Raw genomic sequence first — 21,576 nt, 5'->3', positions numbered from 1 at the left:
CTCCTGGGGTCCGTCATCGGTGTCATACCAGAGTCTCCTTTCAGCTAAATAACTATTAAGGATAGCAACGCGATAGGCGGGAGTAGCAACCTTCGGTAGGTATTTGCTAATTAGACTCCAATTGGCCGAATTGAATGCATTTTTCACGTCCAGAGTTACTACCACGCAATATTTGCTGGTACTACCCTTTCCGTGAATTGCACTTCTGCCGCTTCTATACCGCTGGAAATATCCCCTCGGACATGCACGCTTCGTACAACTTAGCGAACATGTCCGGTCTGGATCTCACAGCAAACTTAAGGGACTTATTCTATCGCAAATATCGAGCTGCTCGTCTCTGGTGACTGAAGGAATTGTTGTTACAATCAGAGGTGGCTCTAATGTGTCGGTGCCCTCCTCTTGCTGGGGGAATAACCCCTGGATGATTTTCAGCAAGAAAGTAGGACACGTGATCTACGGAAATGAACGGTCTCTGAGTCCCATCACGATTCAATAAGCACTACCCCACGGGTTTACGTCCGCTTCTGAGCAGAGCTCCTTAAAGCATTTCCTCTTGCTTCGCTGGATGGCGAGCTTGAGAGTTTTGCGGGCTATCTTATAGGTGCACTCTTTTTGCCCTTGATCGACTCTACCTACCGCCCTCTGATCCCCTTTTCTGGCTCGGTGGCAAGCCGATCGAAGCCTCCCCCGTTCACCATTCCACCAGTAATTTAGTCTTTTATTGGAGAATGAGCACCTCCTAGGCATGGACGCATCACATGCCTTGGCGATGCATTGGGTCACATGGACGGCTCTTTCTGCAGAGACGCCTGTTATATCAGGTTGATCTAACCACACCTCTATGAAGGTCTGCTTATCCAAAGCTTTTGCAGACCAGCCTGAAATCTTTCTCGGTTTCGGGTATGATGGGCCTTTGCCGTGTGGCTCGACACATACCTCAAAGAAGCTTACCTGGTGATGGCTGTGGGTGTAGCGTTTGTTGGCGCACCAGGACATACCACTCGCCAGCGGAGGGCTGACAAAGGCCAGATCTACAACTGAACTTGACCCCCCTTGCTGAAGATTGTTTACAGCACTTTCGTTATGTCCATCTCCGCAAAAGCTTATAATAAACTTCGCCCCCTGGCATTTAAGCCTCTGCTACTCTACTCTAGGGCCCAAGTGTTGAAATTAACAGCAATCCTTCTGAACTATTGGTGCTGTTTTTCAGAATGCCCGCCTTTTTTTCTCCTCGGTGTCTGCTGATTATATAGATGATCCCCCTCTTTTTCACGAACTTGTTTATTTCGCCGTGATTCGATGGTAGTACTGTTCGGCGTCATTGGGTCGCTTGTGACACTGTTGGCACTGTCCTTAGTAGCCTTTTCCTCCATCTGTGATCTATTATAATGGACTCTGATGATCCTCACCATATTCTCTATGGCTTGGTGCACGTTGTGCTTGTGCTTGATAAACTCGGACTCCAGGTAGCCTGAAATATGGAAAAAAATTTCCAGTCTGTTGGGCATGTTGCACCACCTTTCATAACTAAAGGCGTTTCTTACGTCTGTGTTAGTATTTTAAATAGTACCACTCGTCGACAGTGGCAACTGTGTTTTTCAGCGAGTGTCAATGGCAAGTGGTTTAGTCAATCGTGTCAATTGTGGATAGCTGCGCTTCAAAACCATATTGAACTACCGAGAAGTCTTCCGCAGTACGCATTGCGTCAGTCAGCCTTGGCTTGATGAGCTTCTCAAGCAGTTTTTCCACAGTGTACAACTTATGGAGAAGACGGGGTTGCCTTTGTTCCCGCAACCTTCCAGGTGAAGCGGAAAATTCCTCCTGCCAAACATGCGCTGAATGCGTTGAGTGGCAAGCCCGGCTTATATTTGAGTACAGGTTTCAGCACTTCGCCGGGAACACCATCGGGTCTGGGTGCTTTTTTGTGGTGGTCAGAACCGCCTTTTCCAGTTCTCTTACAGTGAAGAGTGGGCATTTCTCAGCACTGTCTCTCTCATTAACTTCAACTTGAGTGGAGTGGACAGGAAAAGTGCCTGCACGTTTTCTTTGATTTTCACTGGTTTCATGGAACATGGTGATCGATGGGCACGGGTTTTGTTGATAACCAACTTATACTTGAGGCCCTATGGGTCTTCGTTAATATGATTCATTAGCTCATGTTCGCAGTGCGCTCATTGCTGCCGCCTGCTGATTTTATGCCGGAGTTCTTTTTTTTTTTTTGGTATTCTGCGGATCCAAGGGCTATATAAATCTTAGTTTCTCGCGCACTGAGTCATCCGCAAGTTTGAGGCAGTGCCTTCGTAGAGTTACAATTTGAGTGCCGATGCATCGTAAGCTGCGACGAGAACGCTCATTGCTGAGTTCACTCACAGTTTTTCTGTCCGTGTCCGAGTCTTGTGACTCACTTGGCCCTCTCGGGAGAGCTTTAGCAAATTTGTCAACGTCGATTTTCTCGAAGCGCCATCCGGCATTTGCGGAATGTATGAATATTGGGAGGAGCCGTTTTTCATTTCGAAGGAAATTTATTGGTGATCACCTGAAATTTTCCAACATCCTCCATCGATGCATCGCTAACATGAAGGATTCTGCAGCAAAGGTCACATCAGGGATAGTGCCCTAGTAATCAGGGCGTCATTATGTCTCGGTGTTGTTAACATTTGGAACAATAAGTCCCGTCTTGTCGGCCACATCCGAAATCGGTTTGCCTCCAGAATCAGGTTGGGGAATGTCCTATTTAAGGACTCTAACATGAAAATCGCTTCTAACTAGAATTTACCGTTCCATGATTCGAATCCCGTCTTCCAAGGCGCGGAGTTTATTCCGAAAAGCGGACATAGATTCGTTCGATGTGAGCTAAACACTGAAAAAGTTATTTGTGCATCCCGGATCCAAACGAAGCCATCTCCTCGGCCCTGGCTCCGCTTGACTTCTCCCTTTTTGTTACTCTTCTTTGAGGATCTGGCCCTACCCAGAACCGGGAATATGAGCCATACCCTCTCTCTCCAAACTGCGGTCCACGCAAAGAACATTGCATTTTTGTGACGCACAAGTTTTCGCTCTGTGCCGGAGTTCGCCACATTAGTAACAAAAAGTGTATTTGTCTTGTTCTTAGCAAACTCCTGGTATATGCTCGTAAGTCCAGCACTTGAAGCAGCGAGTTGAAACTGCCATTCATCTTATACTACAAATGATCCACCTATTCCTTAGTTTCCCGGAATCGAGAAATTAGCTTACTATCTTGTCAGGGACGCTGGCAGCGGGTAATTTTTGTTCTCTGGAGTTGACAGATGTAACTCCCATGTTGAGATCGCCCATCTTTGGGCAATCCCTTCCTTGCGCTTGCTCCACCTCTCCCGTGTTCGTGAGACAATCCAGATACCTTATCTAGAGGATGCACATTAGCTGTATGCTGTAAACCACTGCTTTAGTGTTTAGAATGTACTGGACTATCTCGTAGAACGTATTCTTCTTGTCACTTTTCGACCAAAATTTCGCTGTTTCGCTCCGCACTTCTTTTTTCGGATCAGATCTATCGTTTTCGATAAGATGACGTTTCTGCCTGGTTGGCAAATTCTTCATTCTTTTTTTCCAGTATGGGAGTGTCAGGCAACTCGGAGTTTGCTATCTTTTCGACCTAGAACTCTATGGTGTCTTTCCTTTCAGGCTCCAGAACGGTCACCCTATACAGTCACACTCCCACTCTCACTACTAGTCGCCTTCTCCGCTGGTACAGTAGACCTTTTTATCTTTTCAAATAATGAATGTTGCATTTTGACGCTTCCTGCAACGGCATTTATAGAACCTCCCATTTTAGCTGTCAGAACCAGTGAGCGCGGTGTATTGCTACTTCTTTTCGTGATGGTTGTTGTTGCTGATGTCATTGAATTATGAGTCCTGGTTGCAGGTCGATATCTTTGGTTGAGATTGCAGTTACCTTAAATGGTTCCCTAGATTGCCTACGTGAGCAGGGAGGTCGCACGCAGATTGACACAAATCTTTATGGGAGCTTGTGTTCAGAGTCGGGATCTGGTGCCCGTCAGGACAACTGTGCCTACACTGGCAGCTTAATTCTGAAAGCCGTTTTCACAAGATGTAACACGGGAGTAGTAATGTAACAGGATGTCACAGCTGTTATGGAGCCAGTAACCAATTATGTAACTGACAGTACACACAGATTTCTATGAGCACTCTTTTCGACCCCCGATGTGTTCCTCGTTTTCTGCACTTCTTGTACAATTATTGTTGACTGGACTCAAGGGTTATATGGTATCCGACACGTTCCAATAACATTCTTGTATGAATTATGAATCCCATCAACCATATAAACTCTTTTATTAACTCCAAAATAGAGATACAACCCGTGGCTATTACCCTCTCACATTTACAATATTTTCTGGCCCTTATTTCTGATTTCAACCTCCGCTCTTCCACATTATAGCCCGGGTTTATTGTATTCCAAACTTTCACCCCAAAAACAATACACTCAACTATAGTCTGCATACCTATCAAATTTATTTTCCTAGTCATTAAATCATTCCGATATACACCTGAGGATATGGTAGCCCAGCCAAATAGCATGGCCCCGGAAGACCCATGGGAATGTGAAAAGAAATCGTACGAAATCCAGTAGCATTCGAACCTGGCATTGGATGGGAAAGATAAAATGGACCGTATGGCCACGAGAACAACCTAAACAATCCGATCAGATGCAATTGTTGCTCGGAAGCTTTTGTTATGCGGAAACGTTATTTCGGGCAAATTATCTGGGCATAATGGAATTTTGGTTGATTTTTGTTTTGCATGATTCACATTATGGGTGTTATCGGAAAGTGTATTGTTTGCTTTTGAGTGGTGGTGGGATGTGATTAGAGTGCTACTGGATTATTTATCCGTCTGTGGAAGTTAGCGGAGAGGATAGGGAAGATGTAGGAATAGTTGTGTACTTCGTGTTCGAAGGATCAAAACTTAGGGAGCAGGGCTACCAACGTTTTTGAATAACGGCGAAAATATGCGCTTGGAATGCCTGTTAAGGTTAAGCTCTGTCGCACTTTTTGGCCTCAGTTTTCAACCCCTCTTTGCTAGTCAATGGAAAAGTGAGATTGCTTCCGAAAGCAGCCTGTGGTTGCGTTATGAAATTGTTCAATAGCGTTCCCTAACTAAAATTCATTCCGATCGGCACATCAACGTCTCAAATCTATAATTTCCGCCCTGTTGCTCTCTAGGGTTCCCAGTGATGGTTGACTATAAAAGACAATGAACGACGCCTCCAGATAATGAACACGAAGATGTTGTGTTGGACCCGCGGTGTAAAAAGCTCGGATCATATCTGAAATGAAGACATCCGTGACCCACAGGCTAACTGAAACAACGATGGTTAGTTACCCTAGAGGATGATGTAATAGCCTCTAAATCCAGGTGGACGAAACCTATGATTGGGAAAGGTGGCGAAATCGAATTAAAAAAGCCGACGATACTACCAAACAGGACAATGGTTAGAGAAGAAGGGGAGAAAATGTGGCACTTCATTCGGTTTTTCATGATGCCACAAGAGCTTTCTCTGGTTATCAAAAAAAACCCGATAGAAAAATCATTGGGGGCGGTTGGTACGCCCGATGGAGAAAGAAAAGGAAGCGCTTACAAGGAAGCTTGTCGAAACTTTAAGTTAGCTCAGACTTCCTTTAACCGTCTCTCTTGCTTCCTGAGTGTTATGGCTAGAAACCTTTTCTGGATTCCAAAAAGAAGAGTTTTACTCTACAGAGCGGCATTTCTGTTCCTTTTCTAGTTACCTTATACGTTGTTTCTTTGGCTCGTTGGATTTTAGTGCCTTGATAATAGCTTCACTGTTGGTTACGATCGCACTGTTCTGGCCTGAACCATCTGTATTATGCTTGAAATATACTGGCGTGCTCACGCATTGGTGAAAGAACTACTTAGACTAATGACTGCTACACTCGGTCTCTTTGCTGTGGGGGAGCCTTCGGTGTATCTAGTAACCAACAAGCACATTCTACGGTAGGGGACTCAAGACAAAGTCCTATCGTACTCCCGCTGTGATAAAGTGGTCTTACGGCCCTCATCCGTTTTGTACTACAGAGTTTCTTTGACAAGTAATTCTCGACCAGACTTGCCTGGTGTTGGTGGAATTAAATGCATTTTTGACATCCCATGCCAACACGACATAGCAGCCGCACCTTTTGCCAGATTGTGTTTGCGAAGAGATTGGGTTTACTCTTCGCTATTAGCTTCAAAACTCTCTTAAGGATCCCACCTAAATCTAGAGCCTTGTTGTCGTCGATCCTACTATATATTTTACGCACTGACGGTATCACGCGCTCATTGAACTACATTCACTTTTGCCTTCGACTGTTTTGTTGGCGAGGAAAAAGAGTTCCAGTAATCCTTTACAGAATCGCAAGCAGGTCATTTAGTGCTCTTCGCAGCCTTTTCATTATCACCCTGTAGGTCTCATCCTAATAGTTGATATTGCCATGGCCGCACAACTGTTTGAAGCAGTCTTTTTTGAATGTCCTTCTTTGAGTAGAACGCAGTAGCCAGTGTAGCCAGTGTGTTTCTTCCTGATCACTGCTTCCTCCTAAGTCTCTGGCAAAGCCTTTTTTCTCGAAAACATGCGGTTCGTCTTTTGGTGATAGTAGCATCGCATGTTTGGTAATCTAGGTGACTTTTTCTATTGCCCTTCCATTCAGTGATGTATCAGGATAAAGGGCCGCAGGGAACGTGTTCCATTTGAAGATTTTCGTCGTTCCGTAGAGCAACCCACCCGGGATTCTGCGCGAGCTCGATTTCCATTCAGATTGCCTGGAGTATAGTCCTCATCGGCTTGCGAAGCAACTTTTCTGGCTAAAGGAGCGTTCACGTATGTCAGGTCCACGTAGGATCCCTAACCTCTGCGTCTGAAAGTGTATGAAGTCCCGACTCGCGAGTATCCCCTATAGCTTCGCGAATGCTTATACCAGAACACTTTCTTTTATATTTATTATTCGGTTACCCCATTCAAGAGCTCAAATGTAAAATCCTCTCTTTTGATTTTCAGCCAACATTCTCCCGCGTCATACTCGGCAATTGCACCTCTGGGTGGAGTAAATCAGCTGTATGTGTATGTGGATGTTTTTCATTTTTGTTCTGATGAATTGATCCTCCGGATCTTCCAACATTTCCTGGAAGGCCTTGTCTTCGGAAGAGGTCATAGTGCTGTTTGGTCCATTAGGTCTTTGACCCAAATGTAACCACTGTGATGTCGATATGACTCACTATGGCCGCAACAATATCTTTCTCGTGGATGATTTCCGAGAGTAGTTTCTGCACTCCAGTGGTTGAACTTGATTTGTATCAACCTCATCTGCGATTTACGTGGAGGGTTCTCCCGTATTTCGAGCAACTACTCTGCCTGCAATGTGCTGATGGTCAACACCCCTTTGCACAGTCGGCAATTGACGTGATGTGACCGAAGCCAATCTAAAGCAACGCTTCAATGGCACCTGTTCCCTAAGTCGACACATAAACCAGAGTGTTCTTACTTTGTTTGGTGCTAAATGCTTGAGAGCTGCCTCCACTGGTATGCTGTGCCTCACCGTAAACTGTCCTAGATATTGTGGTTTGATAAGGATGATCCTACCCGGAAAGTCTATAAGGGCAATATCTATGGTAGAAAAAGAAGACGAGGCAGACCCTGCCTGAGATGGAGCGATGGCGTGAGCTAGGACGCCAGACAGCTTTTAGGGATATCGAATTGGTGGACCTCGGCGCAAAACCGGGATGTCTGGAGTTCCTCATTAAGGCAGGCCTAGACCGGATACCTGGGATTTTCCAGTTGTGCTCTCCTGAGAATACCGGCGTGTGACTGTTCACGTTCGTGATGGACACCTTGTTAAGCATTGCGATAAAGGAAGCTCCTGATTAGTCGCTGTACCTTTCATCGTTCGGGTGGTGTCCTTTCGCCACCCACTCCCCACTGGGGGTAGCACTTTAAATCGTGAGGGCTTGTGTCTATATGGGTGGGAATATGCGAAGGAGCGAGCTTTTTCTGAACGGATCTGTCAATGGAATCAGTTCTAGACACTTTCGTGTCGCCTACTTAGGCACTGCCGTCCGGAGCCCATTTTTTTACTCCAAAAAACCACAGGTACTGGATTTCCAAAGCACTGTATCGTAACTTTATTTCACCTCTGCCCCTCCATTTTTGGTTTTATTTTTGGGTATCGTTCCCATAGCCAATTTTTATCCATTGGTCGATCTTTTATTTTCATGCGCATAAGCAAGTCCATTCACGGACATCTCTGGATCCGTGCATGTGCAAGGCTAAAATGGATTCGCTAAGCATTTATCTACACGATGGGATGCGCCTGATTAGAGATTAAGTAACTCTAAACGGGTCTAACTTATTTCTAAGGAAAAATTCAAGAAGGCTGCTTTGTTTGCTTCCTTCTTATTTGCGTTGGCATGATATCGGAGAAGACCCTTTCTCTTGCACTACTTCGCCATCTGTTTACCTGTTTCATTGGGATTCAAATGCCGATTCCTGGAAAGTAGTCAAATGGCTCAACGACTTCGAGAGTGCCACCTCTTCGAATGGAACTTAGATAGGTTAGATGGAAACCTTGACAATCCCGTGTGGAAGCCCTAAAGCCCTTTGTTGTGTCTTTGGGAAAATAGCCCGTCACCATCTGTGACTCAGTTATATCGTCCCGTGCATATGCCGATATTTCTGCTCTCTCAGTCTTCAGTATCAGATCTGGACAAAAGCGTATCCCGCTGAAGATAAGCTTGGTAAACCAACCCTTCCATATCTGCTGACGATAAAATTTTCATTGATTTGGATGAATATTAGCTCAGGAAATGACCTGGGTAAAACAACCAGTCGAATATCCTTGATCGCGCTAGCATAACTAACACCGGTTTTTCAGACACATATCTTCGCTCTTGATCGACCCGGGGTCTCCCATCACCTTCAGATAGCGTAAATATTATTTGGCTCCTTTGCTACTGACACCTGCTTCGTTCTAGTGGAAACTGATTATTGCTGGGCCTCCCGTTTGATTGCTGATCCTTGCTGATTGCGGTCTTTGCGTCAGGCGAGTGGTGGGTTTGGCTCCACTGCGGAGAAGTGTATTCATTGAGTGCACTATTTTGGGTACCTTATGGGATCCTTGACTGCACTATTTTGGCTACCTTAAGGGATCTCGAGTGGCTGCTGCTTTTTTATTATTTTTATTTGCAGAACCTATCTGATCCTCTTGAATTTATGGGTCCGGATATACTGTGCCATAACCTCCAGTGGGCTCTCCGAACCTTAATTATCCAATGGAAATGGTTCGAATAACACCCCAGATTGGAGGAGATATTGTTGGACAGGAGGTGTTGGCTCCTGGAAAGCTATATTTCAGATTACTCTACCTTTAGTCCAGAGATAGAACGCCTGTAGACGACTCCAGCTCTATACTGGGTTTATTATTATAGCCTTTTCAAAGATGCTAGTTACTGGCAAAAGCTTTGGGTGGCGTTATCCATTAACCGTACTCTCAAATAATTCAGTACTCACTATCCTGGTAAAAGTGGTCTCTCCCGGATGGGATAGCAATAGTAGACACTCAAAAATCCGCTTTTCAAAAAATTAAGCGAACAGAGTTCACTCAGTAGGTGAAAACCACAGCTCATAACTTTTGCGAAAACTGGTGTCTAACCAGATGTACAAAGAAAATTACAATTGCAGGACCAAGGAAGGCGAGTTACATGGAAAGGGGGCTAGGGTGGTTCACCTGATTATCCACTGAAGTTTTTCCTTTCATTCTTTCCTGCAGTTCCCAAGAGTAAAGGCGGAATGGAAGGCTTGATCTAAAGGGGTGAATGTTAATAAATTCACGACAATATCCTCCTGAATTTGTTGTTTCAGGGAAAAAGGAAGATTGTAAGTCAGAGGAGAATTTGGCAAACCGATTAAAATATGGTCTTATCTTATACGAAACACTAAAAAGGGATAAAAAAGCAACAAACGTACCTCCCTTGTGCTTAAATTCCCCACAAAAGATTGGATAGACGCCAACTGCTTTGATATATTCATCCCCGAAATATACCCCACGATGTCTGCACACCCCCAAATGATGCCAGTCTCTCCGGTAATTGTACCCACAAATGATGCCTTTTTTCTCTTCATTTCGCTGCACATGAAGAGCGCAGACCCACAAATTATATGCAACATGCATAATGCATTACTTGCATTCGGTCAAGGTGCGATGCATCCACTTTGGGAAGGAAGCGAGCACCAGACAGGAAGGATCTGCGAGCTTCACCAGTCAGCGGGAGCATTGTCACTTTCACAGAATAAAAAAAATAATGGATCCTGGGAACTTAGCTTGGTTTCGTTGGTTGACGTTCAGGTGCTGCTCCAGACTTGCATGCTCGAATGACTCAAACATAAAAGGACATTTTTTGTGGATGCATTGTTCGAGTTGCTTCCTTCCGACTGTGTTCGTCTTTATTATTTTCGGTGCTTTTCGTTAAGCTATTATTATTTTGATGTCCTCTGCTGTCATTGTTATTGTATTTTCGGTTGCAGCGAATGGATTATTCGTTGCGGAGGACTAAAAATAAATAGCGAAAAAGGACCAACAGAAAAACATTTCACTTGAATTCGGTCGTTGTCTTCCTTTTGCTTGACTTGACTGTTCTGACGCTATTTCATCTTTCCATAAATGTGACGATTCGGTTGCTGTCTACGGAAAGGAAAGCGAAAGGACATAGAAAGGAAGCAAATTAAATTGCTTGTGCAGGGAAGGTGAAAAGGCTTTTAATGGATATTTACTTTTTGCAGCATCGTTCTATTTTCTGCACATAATGGGTTAGTGTAGAATTGTTATTTGTATTTTTTGAGTGCGCATCCTGTTTTCGTCGGTGGAAAGTGATTTTAATAAACACAAAAATAAGGAAGAGTGGTCTGAATGGATTTGTTTGTAATCCACTTCTTTCTTATGTCACGAAAACAGAGATTACATCTAGGACAAAAAGGATTCAACTTTTGATTCCCTTTCTGGCGGGGGATTTTATGAAATTTCGCTGTGAATAATTGCATTATCCTTGCAAACAAATCCTCTTCAACAAGGGTAAACATTTCCCTCCTGGATTAAGCTTTTTTCCCGGATTAGACTGCATCAACTCCGTTTGTCATAGTAATGATGGCTCTTTGCTGAATAAAGTCTCCTGATGACAGGCTAATGCCGCAACAAAACATAGCTCGTCCTGTGCCTGGCATGACATGATGCCATCAAAAGGGTCACTTAGGGAAATTAAGCGTCCTGCCGAGCATAAACTTTGAAATGTTTAGTATTATGCCTTTTAAACAGTTACACAGTTACGATTCTAACACTGCACACGAACACCAGCCGGGACGGGCCAACATCCTTCGGCAGTACAAACTGGAGTAGGTCTAGGGGTGAAACTATAAAATCACAAGGTGTATGCAAATTCAGTGAGAAAGCTTTTAGCATAATGATTGTAACTCTAATTTGCCTTCTATATGACAACTACCTGAGGTTTTTGAGGGTTCCTAAGTGAACGCTCACAACTCGCACGTGCTGGTGCACATTAAATGCACCACGAGCGAACCGTCCGTAGACTTAACACGTTTAAAGGAGGACGACATGCTAGGGTTCATAGCGACCATCCATCTACAAAGTACTTGGCATGCTACAACGTACGAAGTTGCCTTTAGGATTAATCCTTCCGTGGTGAGATATCGACATCTGCACCTTCCAAGCGGAAGAATTGTGACAGCGATACCATCCACTGGGGGAAGCTACAACCTACAATCCTGGAGTGTTTCCATAAAATCCTGTTATAAGAACTCCATGTTCCTATCCATCGGATTTACCTTTACAATTCTTTCTTGATCTGGATTTCGAAATTCTCGACTGAATCTCCGATTTCTTCACCGAACCAAAGTAAATCCCTGTGAACCCTGAAGAAGGACTCGACAATCCAAGGACGAAGCTACCACGACATAAAACTACACACGGTCGACATGCTCCTGGCAGGTCTATACATCGAAATCATTTCCAAAAGGATGTACTCCCACCGGTGGATCATTTCTATCGAAGCGAACAAGGACTCAGATATAATTTGTCATCTATGCATGTATCTTTGGTAATACGAGCGCGTACCCACCTACAGCCGGGATTTTAACCTTTCCCCAATGTCCCATGTGTTTTATAATAGGTTTTCGTTTCGTCTTTTCGTACGAGATAATGCGCCTTTTGAATGAAATTATTCATGAAAATGAGAGTATGACGGGCAAGTGGAGATTAAAGGATATCCAGGATGAGCGTACGAGCGAAGCAAAGCGGGGGTGGCTTGTCTTGAAAGTGATTACATATGATGCTGCCAATATATGGGAAAGTAATGCTTTCCTTGCAAATGGTGTCACATGGATTTCAAAGTGTTTCGAATGATGTGAGTTAATAACAAGAGCCAGGAATGGGGGGTGGGGTGGGAATTATGGAAATTTTCGAATGAAAATTTATGGATGTGAATGTAAATATGGAAAGTGGTTATGAGTACGATCAGATGAACACAGGTGGATTGGAAGAAAATTGATTGTGTGAATTATGAAATGGAATTCGAGACTAATTCAGTTGGGATGTAATGCATTGTTGGCATCGGCTATCTTGTTTAGTGCTGGATAAAGTTGAAGAAAATTGGAAGAAATTCGGTTGCCGCCGTTGTTGTGAAGCTTCATTGAATTTAGATGGATGTGGAGGAAGGCTTTCAGGGTAGAACCTTGGCCATTCAGGACAATATTTCTCGAATAGTCCGGTAATCAATCCATTTGCATCCGGATATGCTTGTATTTTCCAGGCTTCCTTTGAATTTACCAACTGTGAGTATGAATCAGACTATAGCTCCTTTTGAGATGTTCATATCCCGGCTGTCATCTGCCCAATGATCTGCTCCTTCCATCCATCTTATTTATGGCTTTGATCAGCTGGTCTTTTCAACAAAGACCTCTGCATTTCGTTTACTTAGATGTTGATTGACACCATTTAAACTATAGCCAGTTCCGTCGAGAATATCCTGTAGGTCCAATACATCTGCTATTTTCTGCCGAACGGACTCACTTCTCCATTAAGACTTGCTCAAAATTACTACTGAGCTGGGAAGATGACTGAACTAGAAAACCTGGATTTTTCTTACCGAGGTCATAACTGTGATATCGTCGGCATGCATGTAGATCATCCACGTATTGGATGGCCAACCTGGTTGGTGGTTTCCTGTCTTAATCTTTTCTTCAGCCTTTGTTTCGATCAAAAGCGAAGTCGGCTTGTCGTGCTCGGTTGCGCAATTTTTTTTTGTCAAAAGCCTGATCTGGATACAATTGCGAGGCCTTCAAATCTCAATCTAGCCCATCAAGCCTCCATTGTGCCGGCTGGTCTTTTGGCCGCTTACTATTCACTTCGATGTTTAGATCAATTTTGGTGAGTGAATTCTCGTTAGCCCGTATTATGCGACCATACCATCACAAATGCCTATAGCCTTTAACGAATTCCAATCCCACATTCAAACCACTTCTAGATGCCCATTATGAGTCCAAACTGCATATCAAGGTTGGATAGGGAAATGCATCATTGGGTAACTGTAAGTCACCTACCGGGGAAGTGTAATATCTAAAGTCAATTTTCAACTGTCCCCGGGTGAGAGGTCATTATGGACTCTGCCACCCCAGAGTTGCCTCGTCGGTTGTTTGGGTTTTAAAAATTATATACAGGCGCTGTATATCACAAGCGGCACTCCATGATACCCAATGTCTTCTACAGACTACAGCGCGAGAAACCTAGACCCAGATGAAGACAACGACACTTCAGACAATATCAAGTTCTCCTCAACTTCCAACGTGACAGTATGTTGTCTCCAATTTGAAAGCATTTTTGTTTGGATGGTTCTTGATGAAGACCGTTTCTTTTTTCTTATCGCCGCGAATTAGTCCATCTAGTTCTAGCTAGGACTATCACTGCTGTCATTGTCGTCTTCGGCCAATCGGGGTTTCGGTGCAATGCCAACAGTTAAATCATCCGCAAAGCCAACAATCGAGGTTGCTTCTGGGATGCGAAGCATGAGTACTGAGAAGATTCAAGATTGAACCTTGTGTTATTCATGCTATGATGATGTATTCTCATCAGTTCCGCATTAGACAATAAAAGGAAGCACCGGTCAGAGGACAGTACACGTTACCGCGTTTCTTACCAGGTTCACCATCAAGTTTATTGATACGACCCCGGAGCAGATGCCTTCGCATTGTTACTCAGACAGGCTATTGTTGTCTTCCCCATTATATCCAACAAGTGCATCGTGCCGTATGATGCTGGGCCTGCAGGTGGCTCGCAAATATTCCAGGGAAATGCCAACTAAACGTGTCATCGATCCTCCATGTGTTTCTGACAGTTCTTCTTCGATAGCAGGATGTATTGCGGACTTGTTGGGTTAGATCAGCACCCAGGTCTTTTTGTGGTGAAAACAGAGATTGTAAGTCGTAAATCGTTGCGCTGGATCAGTAGCACAATTCGCAACGATAACGTCCGAAATGAAATTTGTGATCGATATGGCGCTGCACGAACCATCGAGAAGTTACAAGTGGAGCGCTATCGATGGTATATTTCATTGGAACACCCAAGGTAAGATCCCAAAGACGACGGAAGCAACATGTCCCAATACGCTAGGTAATGGCTTAAAAATCTTTCGGGTTGACTCTCTCAGGAGGGCCAAAAAGTAATTATTTTCTCAATTTGTTTCTAAGTTTATGTCAGTAAAGTGTTGAGACGTCCTTGAGAGACGTGACCTACAATTTTATTTGTGACAGCTTAGTACTTATCAATACTCATTAAAAAATTCGAGATCTTTGTCACCCGGGCTGTGCGGCCATTTTTATGATATTGATTGACAGCCATATCGTGATCATTTTGAACCTAGGAACCGAGCTTTGACCCTTCCTTATGGTAAGGTTAGTGGGGATGACTGCAGGGATATCGAGAAGTCTCAGAGAATAAGGACCACCGGCCCGTAAAACGTTCAAATCCTTCTCGCCTATTTAGAACATAGTAACTCGTCTCTTCGTTTCGGGTGGAGCTTATATTTTTAAGCCTATTCCAGTTATCGATTGCAATGATGCATTTCTTTGGAATCAAAGGCATAGTACATTTAGTGCAGGAATGGTAATACAAATAAAAATATTGAAGAGTTTATAAGGAAATCACTTTCTATTTCTAATAAGTTGGTCACTTATCTGCTAGTAAAGCTGCTAAAATCCAATTTATTCCGATTTTGCCAATTGTTCCCGTAGCAAGGACTTTTAACCAGTGAGCTCAGGATACACGTTTTCTACTAAAAATAACATCTTTCGTTATTTATCCTTAATATCCAGGGACTACGTCCCTGCATTTGTTAGGGTATTTTCACTGCGGAGGGAACAAACCTAGAAAAGATCCATAAATCATATTTCAAAGAGTAAGAGTTCAACGAGAAACAAACGTTCTGAAACGTGTGAATGCACCATGTGAGAGGACTGAAGAAATTGTAGAACAAAATAAGGAAAAAATTTTGTTTAAAATTTATCTTTCCCGGAAATATATATATATATATACTCTGAAACTATTATATCTCAGATACAATGTTTTTTCACAATTTCGATAGATGAAACTTTATTGTTTCTTCTGAATTCGGATTTAAGGTTTGTGAGAACAAACATTTTTTTCTGGTTACTATCTACTAGGAAAAGGTGGTACTCGCTTTCGCTAAATTTTATGGAAAAATCGAGCCAATAATGCTTATATTATATGTCAATTTTGCATTATTTCCGATTGGGTTACATTCCTTATGGATATAAGCCGAGGGGGGGAAAATTTGATATTTAAAGTATCTTTTCTTCCCTCTAACAATAGCAGGGATTTGAATGTCCTCCTCGCTATTAATTTCCTCCATTAATTCTTCTGTGCATTTCCCTCGCGTACAACAATTTTATTCACTCCATTGGTCATGATCAGTAGTAAGTGATCCATACTGCCATTAAACTTTGTGTGTAAGAGGGAGATAGCAAGGTGAGCTTTTGGTTCGTATTTTCATATATCGTAGGAAAGTTTACCGTGCGTTGTTCAAAAATAGTGATCAATTCTTTATTTCGTAATCGTTTTGCGAGGTCTTCTTTAATTACAAATAGTGACCCCGGCTGTTTGCCTATAATTGAGTATTTTAATGTTTTCCCTCCTATAATTGCTTGTATTCGATTGTCTACAATTGCATATTATATGCAAAATTGATTAGGATGTGATGGGTGTGTGGGTCTTCCCTATATTTAGGCGTAATCGCATAAATTTCGAGGATAAGAATCTGAACTTGTTGACGACTTCAACAGATATCGACAAGATATCGTTGAAATCCGTAGCGCAGAACAATAGAGGAGTAGTGTAAGCTTCTCGGGAAGACCTGGAAGGCGTTAAAACACACAGCCGCCCTTATTACCACTCTTTAATTAAAATTTTTATTTCGGGCCCCTTAGAAAACTGCGAGCCCGGGCGGAATCTGATTAGCGCAAGTTTCCTGGAAATTTATTTTATAAAAGTAATTGAGATTAAGTTCTTCAAGAAGACAATTATCCTAGTTTCAAACGAACAACTTGGTTGGCGCCCCCCAGCGCGACCCTATCTGCTCCAATAGCTTCAACGAACTTTCCGATGTTCACCCTCGCGGCATTCCACAAGCAAGGAGAGCGTTCGGGTTGTGCACGCCGGCAAGTAGCGTCAACCACTTCGAACGCGATGGACTAGTAATCACTTGCCGGAAAGTCTTCCAGGACTCGCCACTCGTCCACCCTGGCATCACTTTTGCGTCAGAATCTGCGCCCCACAGATTCCGGCAGATTGCTCCTTCGCATCCTAGGTGCCGAAACGTTGGCGTGGATCTGATGTTTAGAACTACGAGCCTCGTTCTCGTCGCCATTTCCAGAATCCGTTTCCCTCTGAGCTCTGAATAAAATCACGGCCTACCGGGTTTGCCACTCTTTGCCTGAAACGGCGTCCTACGGAGCGTCCGGCATCGTCCGGAAAGTCCGGCATCGTCTCATTCGGTGCCAGGTAAACGCTAAAAAAACGTTATCCCTAAACACTGAATCCAGACAGAGCCATTCCCTCGACTTTGAGCACGACGTCGAACGTCGTCCTGAATCCAGACGGCAGCGGTACCCGACAAGTCCCGTAAGTGCCATGAAGCCGGGTCTCTGTTTCGGTATTGCTCGCTGATTAGCCTTTACCTCTGTAGCGAACTGCGCTAGCAACTGGTGAGCGGTTGCTCTCCGGTGCATGTTAATTTGTAAAATGCGAATAATGCTATTCGCGTCCTAGATCTTTCCAGTTCCGTCCTGAAAATTGGACACTGCCCCGAGCCCGCAGTCTGTATGACGCTCTCATCAAATGCGCCACGATTCCTGTAGAGAACGCAACTTTCGCTTTTATTGCAGGTCTTTGCTAGATGATTTACATCTCCGGCATGCTGTTCTCCTGTCCAGTACTTTGCATGCTGCCGACGGACACCTGTAGCACTTGACGGGGATTATCCCAATTCGTAGCCTGCATACTATCCGTTCAATTGCTCGAGACTTCCACCACCGCGAGTTTTTACGCGAGCATTTACAGGGCTGATACCTATCCAGAGGTTATTCACGCTTTATGGCCTCCTCCACTTCGATGTTTTCTATGAGGCAGTTAGGATCTCGAATTTCTAGAGAGTATATAGGTTCTAGACGAGAAACAAGAGCTTTCTCTCCCAATAAACCCTTCACTGCTTCACAGAACGTAGTCTTGCTAGTCGTTTTCGGACCCAGTTCGACGAGGACTCTACAGCTTTTAATTTTCCGTATGGAAGACTCCTTTGTTGCGTTGTCTTTCGTGTTTCATTCTGTAGCGGATTTCACTAATAGCTTCCGCAAATGTTTTGCCTTCCGTTGGCTTAATGAGCAGAGCCGACGGTCTAGTCCTTCTTCGTTTCCTCGTCTTTTCTGCTACTGGCTTTTGGTTTGCAGCCTCCTTGTCTTTGGATAGACGGGTCTCTGACGGATTGGTCAGTTGTTTCCTTTTATCCGTCTTTACCTTCTTTTTTTGGGCCCTGGAAACTACTTTAGTAAATTCTCCTTCGGGCACGTCGTCCTCTTTCCGCTTTTTCTTCAGTTCGCTTTGTCGTGGGCTATCTGCGGCCCGTTGGCGCCAGCAGTGTTCTCAGCGAAAAGTGCGACTGTTCCTGCTTTCCAATATGCTTACGCTGCTCTCCACGTTCGCCTGTAGAAGGAGATGTGATCCAGTAGTTCCTCTAGTTCCATCAGCCTGTTTCAGACGCCTTTGCTGACGTTCATCTGGAGGAACGTTGCCGACTGCATACATTTCACCACTGCCGTGAATTTCCTGATAAGCCTTTCTTCTTCGGCTTTAGCTAGGACGATTGAATGCACTTCCACTCTGTTTGTGTTCATTAGCGATTCTGATTCGCTTTTTTCGGAACATGGACACTACAGGGTATTGGAATTGCCGTCCCCGCACTGTCAGTCACGCCGCTTGGTAAGACTTCCTATTTATTTGGGCGTCCAGATATCACGTCAGATATTTCAGCCCTCGCTGCCTCTTTCGCTGATCGCTGCGCTGAACGATGTATTTTTGTGCTGCCCCCAAACGAACTCAACTTTTTCTCCTTTTCTGCAATTTCGTTCATTTTGTTTTCGTTTGTTTAGATTTATTCTCCATGGAAAATTCACCGGCGCATCGTATGCAAGGGAGTCGGCCGCAATAGTCAAGAACCCCCTCGAAGACACAGCCCCTACCCTAGTTCCCTGAGGCCTGACCTATGTTTACTTGATCCCAGAATTCACGGACGGATCAGCGCTCGCTCGGGGCAATGTGGTCTACTAATACCGGTTCAATGCACACTACCCGACCAGGGTCCTGAAAGGGTTGGCTCTGATACACGTCATAACTACGACTTTGGTAGAGCTTGAAACGCATCACCCTATCGACAGTCCCAGTGTGTCCCGACGTATACTAGCCATTCGTGGTTCGCTCTTCACTTCGCTTTCTCAAGGCTACTTCCTACCTAGGATGCAGGTATACTGCCAGATAGGGGGTCAGAACTACTGGAAAACCAACTCCAAGATATAATATGACAGGCTCAGAAGACCGGTATCTGATGCGCGTGAACCTAATTTCTGGTCCTTTCAGCTTCAAACTTATGTTATTATTACAATTATACGTGCATTAGCAGTGCACGGGGGCTCACTTTATTCGCGACTGTTTCCCATTGTACTTAATAAATGATTTCATTTCTGCTATTCCCTGGTTAGTTGCAGTTGGTACGAGATGCATGCTTGCACTGTGCACAATTTGAAGGAAAATGCAGAGAATATGCAATATAAGTAGTTTGTTGGATTTATCATGAACAGATCCTGCATGCCAAGGATATATTGGAAATGTGGTTGAGAGATTAATCCTTGATATGGTGAAATAAAGCTATGGCTCTGCTTTTGCTCCTCTTCGTTTATCCTGTTATATAAGGGCTGGGTTGGGCTCCCCAATGCTAAATCCCTGTCCAAATCTGTAAGGAGAATTCATTTTAGATTTTTGTTTTCATCATAAATCACGAGATGAGATATGTCACAAAGCAGCCCCAAAAGTAGAGGGGATAATTTTCTCGTTGTTATTGATTGTGCTTGTAGTTTTATGTATGTACACTGTTAAAGCCAGAAAGTGGCCTCCATTTTATGAAGAAAAATGATGGACGCGTCCAAAAGGAATGTTACTGGCTAGAACTCAAATCGATAGGGCAAGGGATACTTCAATAGAACTTCAATAAATCAACCAAAAAAGTTGGAAAATTCAAGCCTCAATCGAGACTGCAAAGTCACTAGTCGAAAAAAATAGGGAGAGGGAGCTCAACGTCTTTCAATACAAACACTCATAATTCCTTTGGCAATTTTACTGAAAGCCTATTAGGTTTTAATATTCAAAACGCAAGGACCCAAGCATACAAAACGAAAAGTGAAAACGTCCTCATAAACGCTTACAGTACAAAATACCATTTACGACATATAAAGCGTTTTACGGGGGTTCTGATACGGAACAACACTTTTCCGTGATTGTTATCAAAATGCACACAAACATTGTCGCCAGAATAAGGGTGAGAAAAATACGAGCTTCATTTTCTATTACGTGCCCATAAAATGCCTCTATGGTGGGTTATTGTCGATAGAAATCAGGTGAGCAGCAATTTCGAATTTCTTATAGCCTTCAAAATGTGCTGGAGGATTTGGTACTTTTATTATGTTAAATGGGGGGAGGGGCTACTAGAAAGGATGGGGTTTTTTAATGCTTGATTTATTTACTGAGATTTATGAGGGGCTGAAATTGGTTATTGTAGTTTGAAATTCTGATAGGATAATGCTGAGGAGGTGTGTCCTTCAGAATAGTGAGGCACAGCTTGAAGAAGAGACTCCTGGAATTCAGCCCCTGAACAAAGGTCAAGATTCAAAAATCCTACATGAAGTTAAAGTCAATAATATGTGTTCTCGGTGTTTGAGAGGTGCAGCGGCTAAGGATCTGAAATGACGCAAGTTTCTCAAGGATAGTCCAAATATTTAGGTGTCATCCCCCAGCTTATTACTGGAAGTTGGCTTTCAGAACCAGTCGGATTATTGGTATAGGAGAAGGATGCGGTTGTTAGGAGTTGTGAAAAACTCTGGATAAGAAGCTGAGGTATGGATGATAGGAGAAGCTTTTATTCTGTCCCAGAAACAGTGCCAGGAAGTTGAGGATCCTTGACGTCCTTAAATAAGTGCAGTTAAGGTTCTATTGGAGACTTCTCAATATCAATCAAAGTTTGTAATGACAAAAAGAAAATGTATTGTTATTGGGACAACATTAATCGGAATGAAAGTATGCCTCCTTTGGCCTCCTGGTGCTTTTTTCCGGGGATGCTGTGCTGTGATGAATCCTTTCGCGCACTTTTAGTAACTATTCCAGAAATGGCGCCAATCTGACTACTCTCATTAACCGATTTTGGCAATTGTTAGTTATTTTCAAGAGATTTGACATCTATACTGCTTGCTAATTCTCTCAGCTAACGAAACATGTCCTGCGGAGTCTTTGTTTGATGTCTTCTCCAGTGCTAACAGCCGCCGGATTTGTCGAAGGCCTTGTGGAGCTCTGTTGGTTAATCTACACTAGGTCATTCCACCATACTTTGTTGTCGATCAATGTTTGTAAAAGTGATCTTCGAGACGCAACGGTCGTGGGGTTTATCCTGCTGCCCTACATAAATCGAGACGTAGGATCGATTGTATTTTCACAGGAATGACTTTGGATTTCGATGTGATGAGTTTGTCGAATTCTGCGCCACGTGTCCTCGCCGTGGCCCCAATTATGGTGTCCGGAGACACTTGACACCCTTCCATTGAAAGGCGATAGCGCTTGTGCAAGGAAAAAAGTGTAAAAATCATTATTCACCCCATACTCGCAATAAAAGCAGTCGAGCGAACGTAATTTCTCA

The sequence above is a fragment of the Hermetia illucens genome, chromosome 6, assembly GCF_905115235.1.
Source record: "Hermetia illucens chromosome 6, iHerIll2.2.curated.20191125, whole genome shotgun sequence".
NCBI lineage: Eukaryota > Metazoa > Arthropoda > Insecta > Diptera > Stratiomyidae > Hermetia > Hermetia illucens.
This window is presented reverse-complemented; position numbering follows the sequence as displayed.